The 14018-nt window shown below is 39.2% G+C and overlaps 1 protein-coding gene across 1 annotated transcript in view; it reads right to left on the reverse strand.

The window, feature by feature from the left end:
* Nucleotides 1–13531, reverse strand: part of LOC117387520 (leucine zipper putative tumor suppressor 2 homolog) — a 40456-nt gene extending 26925 nt beyond the window's left edge. The window contains exon 1 of the mRNA XM_033985037.2: nt 13272–13531. The gene's annotated coding sequence lies outside the window, so the exon portion shown is untranslated. The remainder of the gene's footprint in view (nt 1–13271) is intronic.
* Between the last annotated feature and the right edge of the window lie 487 nt (nt 13532–14018).

A 14018-nucleotide genomic window follows, 5' to 3' on the forward strand; every position in this document is an offset into this window, starting at 1 on the left:
GAGCCACTCCCTTCACCTGCCGCTTCAACCACACGTGATATCCCCAAAGCGAGACTCAACAACAAAGGGACCCAAAGAAAGAGCACAGAGGAGGCAGAAGACAAGACGGCCATTACCATTTTATTACATTATTCATCTGCTGAAGAGGCAGCTTCAAAACGCAACCCCTCAATAATCTAAAGCCTCAAACTGACCTGCTAACTGGAATCAATAAGGAGTCAATGGAGCAGAGCAGCACATGTTCATTCTATAGAGGACATGTGTTAAACTGTGAGAGGTGGATCTGCAGTGTTCTAACACAGTGAAGGTGAAGCATGTTAAGTATGTAGGCTATGTTGTGTAAAAGTGCACGTACATGTAATTGTCAATCAAGGTATACAAGGTATATTTAATTAAAGGGCCCATATTACACTATTATCTGGTCTGTTATAATGCTCTTTCGCTCAAACAGAAAACTTTTCCATCTTGTGATGCCATGTGTTCTACTGTGTTTTTAAACTAGATACACCATCATTTGGATGATTCCAGCCCTGGAATTGTCAATATATTGCTAAAAAAAATATAGACAATAAACAATAATACTGAAACTAATTTATGCCACTGAATAAATGAAACACTTTGGTAGTTAGTTTGTATCTATAATTAGTCATAGAAGTTATTTATTCAACCCTCCACAACTCAAATCTAATCATAACAGGAAAAATAACAAAGTTTCCGACTAGTACTAGGAAAAAGTCCTCACCATAAATATTGACCCCCCAAAAAATTATTTCATGTTCCATCTAACATATACTGAACTAGAAGTCGATATAGTGATTATCATGACAGGCCTAAACACAACTGACCCTGGGTTGCCAGTGCCTTAACCAACACAGGACACATTCATGTTTTTCTCATTGTCAGTATGTGGACAGTATACTGTAGCAGCAGAAGCACTGATAAATGTTAGGCTGCTACAGTATACTGTCCACATACTGACAATGAGAAAAACATGAAGACTGTAGCAGCAGAAGCACTGATTAATGTTAGGCTGCAGGTGCTGGGTTTTGGTAGTGAGTCAGATTTGAGAGAGCCCATGTGAGGCCATTCTGCTTTCTGATTGAGTAATTGTCTTGAGAACCAAAACACCAAACACCAAAAAGTTCACAGTTAAAGGCCCTGTGCTTTATTTTTTATAGAGATTTGATGAAAATTTGTCTCCATACAGATCTATCTTATAAGCAGCTCTTGAGGTCAAAATAAGTCAGCTGTGTACTCTCTGTACTGTATGTATTGTTCGATAATCAGGCAGTGTGAGGTTAGCATGCTAGTTGTTGCTAGTGTTACCGTCACAGCAAAACTCCGCTCTGGCCTCTATAAGAGCTTTTCAGTTTTCACTGCACTTGCAAACTCATCATAGTGAATTATTAGGATGCTCAGAAAGCATAAGGTTAGAAACAACTTTGCACCACTGCGAACTCTTCAAAATGAGCTAGTCCTGTTTTTCACGTTGTAAAAACTGTCAAAATAAGGCACAGCACCTTAAAGGTCGGCTGTGAATGGCTATGCTAGATTGCAAAATAACATAAAAAACCCCAACTAACCATTTGACCAATCATGCTTTAGCTCGGAGGTGTTTACAGCGGAGGTCTGCAGTGGTCCTCGCACACATGTACATACACTCAGAGGCCAGGCTAAATACACTTTTGTGTGAGACTGTTTGCCAGAGTCACATTCATAGCTGAAGCACTGTGAGGGATGGGGTTAAAGTGGCCCATTTATTTCAAATCCAAACACAGAGACTTATATTTAATCTTCAGCTCTGGAGTTAATACGCTCTAGTGTTTAACAGTGGTGTTTACTGTACATAGATCGCATGAGGGTCAGTTATAAGTACGGGTAAGATTTATGACAATGCCTGTGTTAACATTTTGCCATCGAAGCATTCATAAGATTAGCTGTATTTTATCAAGTAGTTGTTAAGTACTTTAGACTTCAGTCCATGTTCTGTCCCATACATAAATGTGATTTGTTTTTTTTTTGTTTTTTTTTAGGTCAGTACTTTGTTGTTATTTGTTGTTTGAGTTTCTTTTTTAGGTCAGTTAGTCAGGAATCTTAATTAACAGAGGCATCAATTATTATCTTAAAACACAAAACTCAAATCACTTGGCTGAAAGCTTAAGCTTTTCAGGAAGCAGAATCCCCGTAAGGCCGCGGGCCCAGATGGTGTCTCTCCTTCCACCCTTAGACACTGTGCTGAGGAACTGGCTCCTGTCTTCACGGACATTTTTAACACCTCCCTGAAGTCATGTCACGTCCCAGCCTGCTTCAAGCTGTCCACCATCGTGCCCGTCCCCAAGAAGCCCACGATCACTGGACTTAATGACTACAGACCTGTGGCGCTGACATCCGTAATCATGAAGTCATTTGAGCGCCTGGTCCTGCACCACCTTAAGTCCTTCACCTCCCCCGTCCTGGACCCTCTGCAGTTTGCCTACAGAGCCAATCATTCTGTAGATGACGCCATTAACCTGGCCCTTCACTTCATCCTCCAGCATCTGGACTCCCCGGGAACCTACGCCAGGATCCTGTTTTTGGACTTCAGCTCTGCGTTCAACACCATCCTCCTGCTCTGCTCCAGGACAAGCTCGCTCAGCTCAATGTGCCTGACTCCACCTGAAGGTGAATCACTGACTTCCTGACGGACAGGAGGCAGCGCATACGGCTGGGGAAGAATGTCTCAGACACTCGGACTATCAGCACAGGATCTCCACAGGGCTGTGTACTTTCTCCCCTGCTCTTCTCCCTGTACACCAAGTGCTGCACCTCCAGCTACGACTCCGTCAAACTGGTTAAGTTTGCGGATGACACCACCCTCATTGGACTCATCTCGGACAGCGATGAGTCTGCCTACAGGAGGGAGGTGGACCGGCTGGTGTCCTGGTGCAGCAGCAATAACCTGGAGCTTAACGCTCAGAAGACAGTGGAGATGATTGTGGAGGAAAGTCACAGCCCCCCTGCCTCCCCTCACTCTGACGGACTCCCCCATCACCACTGTGGACTCTTTCCGCTTCCTGGGCACCTGCATCACCCAGGATCTCAAGTGGGAGCCAACCATCAGCTCCCTCATCAAGAAAGCCCATCACAGGATGTTCCACCTGCGGCAGCTGAGGAAACGCAAGCTGCCGGTCCAGATGATGGTGCAGTTTTACACTTCCATAATTGAGTCCATCCTCACCTCCTCCATCACTGTGTGGTTCGCTGGGGCCACTGCCAGGGACAGGCAGAGACTGCAGCGCATTGTGCGCTCTGCTGAGAAGGTGATTGGCTGCAGCCTTCAATCTCTACAGGACCTGTACGTCTCCAGGACTTGGGGGCGAGCAGGCCGTATAGCAGCTGACACCTCTCACCCTGGACATGGACTATTTGAGCCACTTCCCTCTGGCAGTAGGCTACGGTCCATTGGGACCAGAACCTCTCGTCATAAGAACAGTTTCTTGCCCTCTGCAGTTTGTCTCATGAACACTTTTTAATATTTGCACAAAACTGGACACTTTATAACACCGGCCACTTTAATAAGTCATGTTTGCACTGTTGTTGTGATGCTGCTGTTGTATATATTTTCTACCTTTAAGTATTTGATTTGATTTTTAAGCATATCTTTTTTTAACTTCGTGCATGCCCTTATTTGTATTTGTATTTATTTAGTGTGTTTTATGTTGCACTTTATCACCAAAATAAGTTCCTAGATTGTGAACTGTGTTCACAAACGATGGCAATAAAAGGATTCTGATTCTGATTCTGAATAACATTTAAGTGAAAAAAAAAAAAAAAAACAGGAAGAAAAACTGGTTTGAAAAAGAGTACTGACAGGACATTGGTGAACTGAACAGCTGGATAAGTATAAGTATTTGTTTTGATGCATGTGGTACAACCAATTGGGCAGTCTAGTGGAGGGTCTGCCACCTGCTTGTTTCCATTTAGATGTTATTGCTTTATCTTACATTAATTGAATTACAGGTGCTTTTATTACTCAAAAAACGTGTATTGTTATAGTGAGCGGCATCTCCTCTCCAGATCTGACTGTAAGCGAAGGTGAATGTTGCCATTGTATTTGCATTTGTGGGCTGACCTCTCTGAACAGTTGCCATGTTCGTGCCTGTTAAGTGTGCGCGGGCAGCAGAGATGACACTTTGCGTTAATGACTTCTCTTCTCCTTCTCCCTCGATCTGCAGAGTCTTATGTAACCGCCAGTGACGCAGACGGCCACGACCGGAGCACCCACGGGCTCCTCGTTTGCACCCTCAGAGCCCAACCGGGACAGACTGGCACCTCTCCGCTGCCTCCATATCACTTCCCTTATCAAAATATTCATTAATACAATGGGTACAGGAGAATGTATGAGACTGATATATAAAATAAGAACAATAGGCTCACTGTGTCTCAAAGCTAACAAGCACTTTTATTAAAATCTGAAACATAAAATAAATAACTTTAATTCAATTTAAGTAAAATAAAGATTACCCAATTATTTGTATATGTAGAATACTTCAGTTTCTGGTATTAAATATTATGCCTCAAAATTAGCATTAGCACTGAGACACAAAAATCTCTCTTTCTAAACGCAGAAGTGTCCTCTGGTGAACAATTCATTTTATTTCTGTAGTGTTTAACTGTGACATCCACCCCCAGCTCCCTGTCCACTGCCTGATCTTTAAATATTTATTGATTTTAGCGTGACTTGTCAAAAACCTCATAGGGATACAATTGAACAGGAAGTGATGATGCTAACAGTGAGGTTGCTGGGTGCTATTGTGCAGTCTATTAATCAGAGTAAGTTGTAGGAAGTAAGTAGGAATTTGCTTTGTCAACATGGTGTGACATAAAACAAATATAAAGAGCAGATGAAAATCAAAAACCAAGATAAAATCCAACCTATTGATCAGATCTTTACAAAGTGTCATTTTCGGAGTTTGATAAAGGCTAATGAATGAAAAAGGAAAGTTGTGGAAATTACAAACTAGGGAAGGTATGGTGCCCAGACCCAGAAAGCACGTTTGGTAAAACGTTTTAGTTAAAGCAGACCTATAGCACAAAATCGACTTTAACAGCTTTTAAGTATGTTATAGTTGTTTCCTTGTCATTTATCCTCTCGAGGTTGTTTTTGGAGTGATTTGTGCATGTTAGAGTGTCTTTCTTTAATACCTTATTTTGTTGACGCCATATTGCCCATCAACCCCCAATTTCACCGCTACCAGAGTACTCCCACTGCCCTGTACTTACTTCGTTCTTCAATGTTATTTTCTTAATATGTTTAGTAAAAATATTTTGTTTCTATCTGCGGTCTGTGTATATATACTTTTAATATATTTGGGCAAGATCCATCCACAATAATAATTTTGAAATTACCTTTACGAAAACTTTAAAACAACATAACACAGGCTCCAAATATCCATTTCACACATCATTAAGACATGAAGTACAAATATTGAGAGTGCCAATATGAAAGTTGACAACAGTTTTTTCACAGCCTAATGCCATAATGATAGGAAGCGTGGGTGGACAGTAATAACACCATAATGTCTGCTTCCTGGTATTGTTCAGGCTTTTACTTGTGTGCTCGTATCTTACCGGGAAACCAAAACCAGACACATGGGTTAAACTGCTGACACCTGGTCTTTAAGGAAGACAAATGCACTTGTGCCATCAGAGTATGGGGCTATGTAAGCACAGAGCAGCCAAGATATGAACTAATAATAAACTATTTAAAACAAATCACTATCTTTTTCACAAAATGTTGCACATAGCAGGACTCTGAACCATGTCGCACTGTGAGGACCTCAGGGGCCGGCCTCCTGCTGATGCCCAGAGTCAGGACTAAACATGGGGAATCAGCATTTCAGATTTATGCAGCTAAAACCTGAATATGTGAGACAGGCCTCTACTTTGACAATGTTTAAATCCAGACTCAAAACAGTTGTTTAGCTGTGCATGACAGAAAGTCTGCACTCTTCTCTTTTATTGTCAATGTTATGATAATTATTTTAGTTTAGATTTACTGTATTGTGATTATAAAGTACTTTCTTATTCTGTAAAGCACTTTGAATGACTTTGTGTACAAATTGTGCTATACAAACAAACTTGCCTTGCCTTGCCTACATTCACAGTATGCTCTCTAATCACACCAGTCTTGCTGTTAAGTGCTGCGTTGAATGAGACTGCAAGAGATTAGCATGACGCTAACCACTTATTGACAATTAAACACCCACTTCTGCTGAGCCTGGATCATCATCGATGAAACATGTCTTTACCAGCCAGCTGCTTGAAGGTCATTTCTAAATTAAATAAAAGCATTCATAACTGTATGCACAAATAAAGTAAATTTTTATACCAAAACAGAGTTAGCTTCTATACAAAGACACTGGAGCTCATTTTAACTTTGATAACACTCCTTTCACAACCCCATGAAAAGACATCTATTTTGGGACAATGTGGTTTCAAAGTGTAGGGACTGTTATAATGGTTGTGCAGAAGTGCATGAGCTCGGAGTAAACACAGAAGGAGGTGGAGTCACAGTGGCATTAGACAGTTCCTTTGCACAGACAGGGGCCTCTCTCAACAGCTATGGATGTAATAATCACCATGACGACACAGCTGCTGGGCCAATGTGACACTTTTTGCATCCCATTGCAATAACTTATGACTCATTGTATATTTACGCAACAAAGGTATGCAAAAATAAACCAGATATGTTTTGTTGAAGCAGCGTGAAAACATTAGCAGGATTTTGTGAAAAGATCTCTGCTAAGGCACTGTTTCAATCTTGCAACGGGGAAGAAAATGTGCCCAGCCTTCGACAGAATTTGAGATTGGGGCAATCCACTACAACAATAAATGCCCTACAGTGTAACCCATAATAATAAAGAATCTACTCACAGTTCCCCCTCTAAACAGCTGTGGGGATATAAATCACAATGACGACAAAGCTACAGGAGCCAGAACACACCAGCACTGTTTCTGATGTAACATTTTTTACATCCCATAAAGTAAGATGTAAAATGTATAAGAAAATGTGCAAACTCCTTACCAAAACTAGTTCAAAATCTGGAGACTGCTGGCATTGAAGGATGGGTCAAATGTAGAGGGACTATAAAGTGTGCCTTAAGCTTAAAGTAGGCCCATTATGCAAAATAATGAGCTTTTAACCATGTTATAGTTCTTTCCCTTCATCGTTGACTCCCCTGAAATTATATTTGGAATTATTCTTGCATGTTTGAGCGATCTTTAATTGCTTATTTTCAAGACGCCATATTGCCGACCAACCCCCATTTTCTCTGCCACCGGCATGCACCCTCTGCTCCCTATTTACTTCATTCACCAATTTTATTTTCTTAATCGGTGATCCGCATAGCATTCGGCGGTGTCGATAAAAATAAAAACAAAAAAATATGGGGCTCGCTAGCATGGCCTGCAGGTTTCCATAGGAGGTGCCAACAACTTTACAGGTCTTTGTTGTGATGACGTTTACAGCGACGTCAGCTCCCACTGGACACCACAGTATTCTAACATGGAAGTCGAGTTAGAATTACGAGTTAAAATGTGCAAATTATAACAAGCGTGTCATAGATCATAACTATAAAGCAGACACAAGCACAATAGGTCTGCTTTAAAGAGTAAAGTCACTGCAGTTCTTAGCACAATGCTCCCCTTTTCTAAAACTGGGACAAATCAAAAGTCCAAAACTCCCCAAACACTCACAAAGGAGAGCCATGTGTCTCTAAATCCACAAAACCCTTTCTATCGTCCCCGTTCTTCTAAGGACGAGGCTCTAAATATTCAGCTGCACAGAAGAGGCTGAACAGGTAGAAACAGGACACTGGGCTCATCACCAAAATGAGATCAGGGGTCAAAGTTCACAGTTCATTTATTTGCACCTGGGACTGGCTGCAGGACAGATGTGGCACCAGCTGTTTGCAAACACAGAGCCAATATTGATGATTTGATTAATTGCATGTCCTACCCTTGTAGTAGTTTCGACCTCTACAAACATGTTTTGAAATGCATGTGATTCTTGTAAATTTAGCAGTCCATATTTTAGTCATCTCATATATTAAAGCAGACCTATTCTGCAAAGTCAACTTTTTAAAGTGTTTAACCATGTTATACTTGTTTCCCCTTCTCATTTACCCTCTCAAAGTTGTTTTTGGAGTGATTCGTGCATGTTCGAGCAATCTTGATTTGCTTATTTTCAAGACGCTATACTGCAGATTAATCCCAGTTTTCACCACCACTGATATAGCCCCACTGCTCTGTACTTCAATTTTATTTTTCTTAATCAATGATACGCCTATCATTAAGCAGTGTCGCATAGTCATTTTGGTAATTTTTTTTTAAATTCACTACTTGCTTGTGTGATCTGCAGCGATTCCATAAGAAGGTAAGCTACACAGCTCTTTGTTGTGATGACATTTACAGTAACGTCAGCTCCAATTGGGCACTGCATTTTTCTAACGCGAAAGTCAGTGGACATGTTTCTTTTATTAAGTCGTTGTAGGTAAATACTGCAATTTAAAATGTGCAAATTTTAACATAATGATCCAAGCGTGTCATAGATCATAACTATAGAGCAGACACAAGCAAAATAGATTTTCTTTAATGCTTTAAACAAATACTGGTTTAAAATAAATCAATTACAAATCTAATTGCAAGACTAGTCAGAAAAAATTCCAAGATACATTTCCAAAATTCCAATATTCCATTTTGGATTTGTGACCCATGAAGTAAGCCAACCACATGATTAGAAACATGATGAACACATATTCGTATTTTTTAGCCTTGTTACATGCAGAGTCCAAATCCAAAGACAAAGCTTTTGTTTTGACACAATTTGTTATTTAGAGTTGGGAAATGGTGCTCAGTCTGTCGTCACCGGTTACAAAGAAACTCCAACACAATGAGATCTCCGAAAATATTAAACTGAACAATACAAAGTGATGAATTTAGCTGGAATCGATGAAAGGTGAACCAAACATCCTGTATCCCCTTTGTTCTCCAGACACTGAATCTTTATTCATTTTCAGATTCAAATGAAAATGAACCTAAAGAACCCAAAGTTAAAAAAACAATACAGAATTGGAAATGGATGAACTGGAACGCTCACATCTGCTTGTAGGATGGATCTGAAAGTCCTTAGGCTTTATAATCATTGCCAATACTATTTTCTTAAGATAGTAAGTAGACACATTTATATAGCACTTTTCCACCTTCAAGGCACTCAAAGAGTTTTACATCAAGGCACCACTCACCCATTCACGCACACACATTCACACAGACACTGCAGGTCAGAGGATCTTAACGCTCAACCAATGATGTTTATGTCGAGAGCAGGATTCAAACCACAAGCCTTTGGTTCCGTGGACAAACGCTCTACCTACTGAGCAACTGCCGCCCAACAGCTAGTACGTAACTTTTCTAGCAGGTGATCCAGCACCTACTTCTTACTGTAAAGATGTTATTGTTTTGCCTGAAATGTTCCACAGTATGGCATTCAAAGTTGACCATTATTATAATTCAATTGTGTTTTGATCGCTCAATCGTCAGCGGGGTCCTAACCTGTAACTTGGCTTTGTGGAGTCACCAGTTTGTCTTTATGGAGATAGATAAGTTTGATGCCATACTGGGAAACGTTTCAGTTAAAGAAACAGGAATCTCCAAGGAGGCAAGTCACATAGTGCACCTTTAAAACCTTTTTTGGCTACATCATAAGATTTAAGCTGTAGAAAGTTGAATAAATAACTTCTATGCCTCATTATAGATGCAAACCAAGTCCTAAATTGTTCTTCTACTTAGAGATAGACCGATGGCTTTTTTCATGGCCGATGCAAATACTGATTGTTTAAAATAAACTCTACCGATATTTTTGGGCCAATATATAGGGCAGATTTTTCTCTAAATTGTTTTTTAAATTTACTTTGAACTCACCCACAGCCCTTAACACAAACACAAACCATTAAGAGAGCCACGTAGTCATGTTTTGTGCAGTTATCTCTTGGTGTGAAAATAAAGGTTTGTGTGTACCTTTTTGGCAGCCAGTCAGATAAAACAAAACACTGGCCTGTGGCGGTGGTTCAAGGTTGATATATCCGATACACTAAAAAGTTCAAACATCGGCCTGAACTATAGCTCTAACTTTTCTATTTAGTTATTGAAGCTCATGGCTTTTTAATCATATTGAACAGTTTTTGTGGTTTAAATCTGCTCTCTGGTTTGTATGTCAGTGGCATAAATTGATTTTTTATCATCTATATTTACTTCAAGATATTATTATCGTGACAGGCCTACTGCTAAGAATAGTTTGAAAAGTATATGTCATTATTTAGTTATAAAACTGTGCATCTAATATTTTCAATGTTGCATACAAATGTGTACTTTTGCCTTGAGCACTTCCAGGAATCGCTGTAGCGTACATAATTCATGTTGAGTTTATTTTACCGTTAGCTGTTGACAATGTGTCTATGGGACAGTTTAAGGATGTAAGCTGGGCGTCCTGCTTGTTTGTTCTCTTTTGTCATGTCATCAGTGTTTCTTCATCTTTTGTTTACACGTGAAATGTTTCCACATCCAGGGTTAAAATAAATGAGTTTCTTTTTATATCCTCGTCACCTAAATGAGCGCTCCTGGGAGGCATTTGGACACGGCTAACGGAACAGTAAAAACATGAAGTAAGCTAATTAAGTTTTGAAAATGCTGCTGTTGAGAACTACAAGGAATCATAAACTCAGCATGACTTATGGGAGATCATTTGCTAAACCAAGTGGAGTGTGTAAAGCAAACATACAGCCCAGAACAAATTTTCTTGCTGCCTAGGTTATGAACTGGATTTGACCACATTTTTGGAAGTACTTCTTCCTTCAAAGTCTGATGAGATAATTAAAGGTGCACTGTGTGACTTTTTAGAGAGGGGTCTATGAGGGATGAAGATAAAGCCTGATGTGTATCGTGCTTCAAAATTTCTTACCATGACAGACCTAGTGACGATGTTATTGTTAGGACTGGATTGTTTCACAAAATGTATAATTACAATTTAAAATTTATAACTTGGCACTGTGCCATCATCAGCTTGTTTCCATGGGGACAAGTTTAATGAGGTACTGTGGAACATTCAAAACACTAACATCAAGGTGGCTGATTTCCCTCAGGAAAGTTACATGGTGCACCTTTAAAGCTTCTTGTAAGAGTTCACATCTCACTATAATTGGTTGAACTTGCCTGTTACTCAGAGCATGACGGAGGCTGACTGGGAAGGGGGAGAGTACCTGTGTTTATGCTGCATGAAACAGGGAAGAAGAACTGCACGATATGAAAAAAACATGCAATATTCATTAACTATGTTTTATATTGTGATAAAGCTATTATTTAAATATACGTGTAAAAGTTAAAACTTGACAGAAACTAAACCAAGACTAACCCAAGTCTAATGTAGGAACTAAAAAGCTAAATTAGGATCATTTTCTAAAAAGGCAGATCATATTCATATTTCCTAGTAAATATACATAAAATGTGTTGTTGCGGTATATTTATTTTCTTGTAATATCAATTACTGCGTCAGCCAATATTGCTATATCGATATAATTGCCCTACAGGAAAGCAATATTACAAATAGTGCTGGATCAGATTACTCAAAGCTGCTGTGGGTCTGAGAAAGAAAACTTGTAATTCAGTTTGTCTCAGTTTTTCACTTCTATTCCCTCCAAACCTGAAGCTCCCCGTAGTGCCCCCTTATTAAAACCATATGATAACGCTATAATGCCAGTGTTTACAATATCCCAAGTGTTTATCTTTGCCTTTGAACTAACTGAAACCATTGCTCACAACACTATATCCTTGTTTCTGTTTTAGATCATTTATCACCAGACTGATTGTATCGAGCGTTTAGAATCAAAGACGCGTTTGATCGCATAGTATTGTTCACCATTTACAAAGCGTGGAAACTAAGATAAAGATACACAAACCGCATGTCGAAAGAAAACATGCATAATGTTTAGATAGAGGAAAATCTATATGTCTGATACTACAAGCAGCTGGGAACCTGTAGAGGAAACACATTCCAAAGTTGTTTTATTTTTAGGTTGTGCTGAAAAATCATGATTTTTTTTTTTAAATAATAATAAATATGATCAACTAACCACCACTTTGAAGTTGGTGCACTATACAACTTTGCTGGTGAGAGGTCTGGTACCTGCTTGTTGCCATGGAGATGTTATTTCTATGCTCCTAGAATGTTCCACAGTATGACATCACACTAATCCATCTTCCATTTATTTAATTACGAGCATTCATACTGTCAGTTAGATCACCTCTCCACAGATTCGGCTTGTAACTTGACCTGGCTGCATAACCTGGATAGAGAAGCCATACTATAAAGAAAAGTTACGTTGTGCATCTTTAAGTAATCAAAAAAAAAAAAATCTAACTTTTAAAAGCAGCTTAAGTATACTTTACAAAGTTTGCATGCACCCACAAAAGTTCTAAACTATCTCCAGGATATGACAGCCTTTAATCATGCTAACACCACAGTACAAAGCTCCTATTACCCAGGAATTTACCCAGGAATGTACTATAACATCGAGATAAAAGCTAAACGTGTGTCTGGGGATGCAAATTACATTCTGTGGTTACATAATAAGTGTTTAATTCAGGAGGAGTTTCAGAAGAGGAAATGGGCTGGACAGATTTCAGATTTACATAGGAGGAGCATTGTTATGTCTGAGCCACTGAACCTGTCATGTCTGATGCAAATGATAAGAACAACTTCAGAAGCCTTGAACAGAAAGCAGGAGACGAGGCTATTTAATGTAAAAGCGAAGAAAACAACTTAAACTTCACATCCAACTTCCAACTTACCTATTAGGCTAGTCTAAATAATAAAACTTCACTTAACTTTTGTGCATTAAGAAAGAAACAGTGTTGACTTGCATCTAAAATAACAAAACTGCAAGACTTCTGTTAAGACATTACCCCAGATCTTGCAATGTTTAAAGCAAGATGTCCAGATAATGTTCCTACCAAACAGAGCCACCTTTATCAAAATGGTACACGATGTTAAATTGGTTGCTACAGAATTTGACCATTTTGTCTTATAACCATCAAATTTTCAACAAAATCCATAATCTAAAACTTGTCACTTTTCATTAATCAACAGTCAAACATCAAAACACTATTCATGCCATGAGATAATTAATATTACTGGAGTTGTATGCTAGTTACAGAATAAAAGCTTGAAGGCAGCTTACCATGCGCGCTGTAGGAGTGTGGACTGTCCGGAGCAGCTGCTGTAGTAAGGTCCGCTGGAAAATCCGACCACAGCGCGATGTTTTTCCCTAAATTATTTCTCAAAACGTCGCGTAACTTTTCTGCATTCCCGTGTTATCGTTCGTAAAGCTGTGGGAAAGACATTACGCCTCGCCTCGGTGCCCGTGTGAACTGTGGAGCAGAGTTGAAGCGTTTGTTGTTGAGGAAAAGCAGGAGCGGACCAGACGCTACTTGAGTTTTGGGTCCGACGTGAAACCAACGTCAACGTTTTCAATTACTTCCGGTGAGGGCTTTCAAAATTAAAGCATTGTTGTGTTAAAAATGCAGCCGACTAAATTAAATCTGAAAAAGTGATATTCACCGCATTATACGAAATTAGTATTGGTCTACATTTTAAGAGATAGTTAATGGTTGTGAATCTAGATTATTTTGGCCTTAGTTTAATTTTTTAAAGAAATTAAAATAGTATATGCTAGGAAAGATATGTACTACTACTACTGCACCAATAACCAATAACCTATGTATTTTTTTTCTTCGTCATAGCTTTGGTGTAGCTATGTTTGTTTCTACTTTCTAGGTAAAGCCACAGTAGCCTATAAACAAGATTATAGAATAATACTTACACGATAACGAGCAGAATTACAAATTATATGACAGATGTGTATTCATTTACCTTGAATGTATCTATATTAATTTATTTGTTTTCATGTGTTCGGCCTATATAGTTA

This window comes from Periophthalmus magnuspinnatus, chromosome 19 (assembly GCF_009829125.3).
Source record: "Periophthalmus magnuspinnatus isolate fPerMag1 chromosome 19, fPerMag1.2.pri, whole genome shotgun sequence".
NCBI classification, from domain to species: Eukaryota; Metazoa; Chordata; class Actinopteri; order Gobiiformes; family Gobiidae; genus Periophthalmus; species Periophthalmus magnuspinnatus.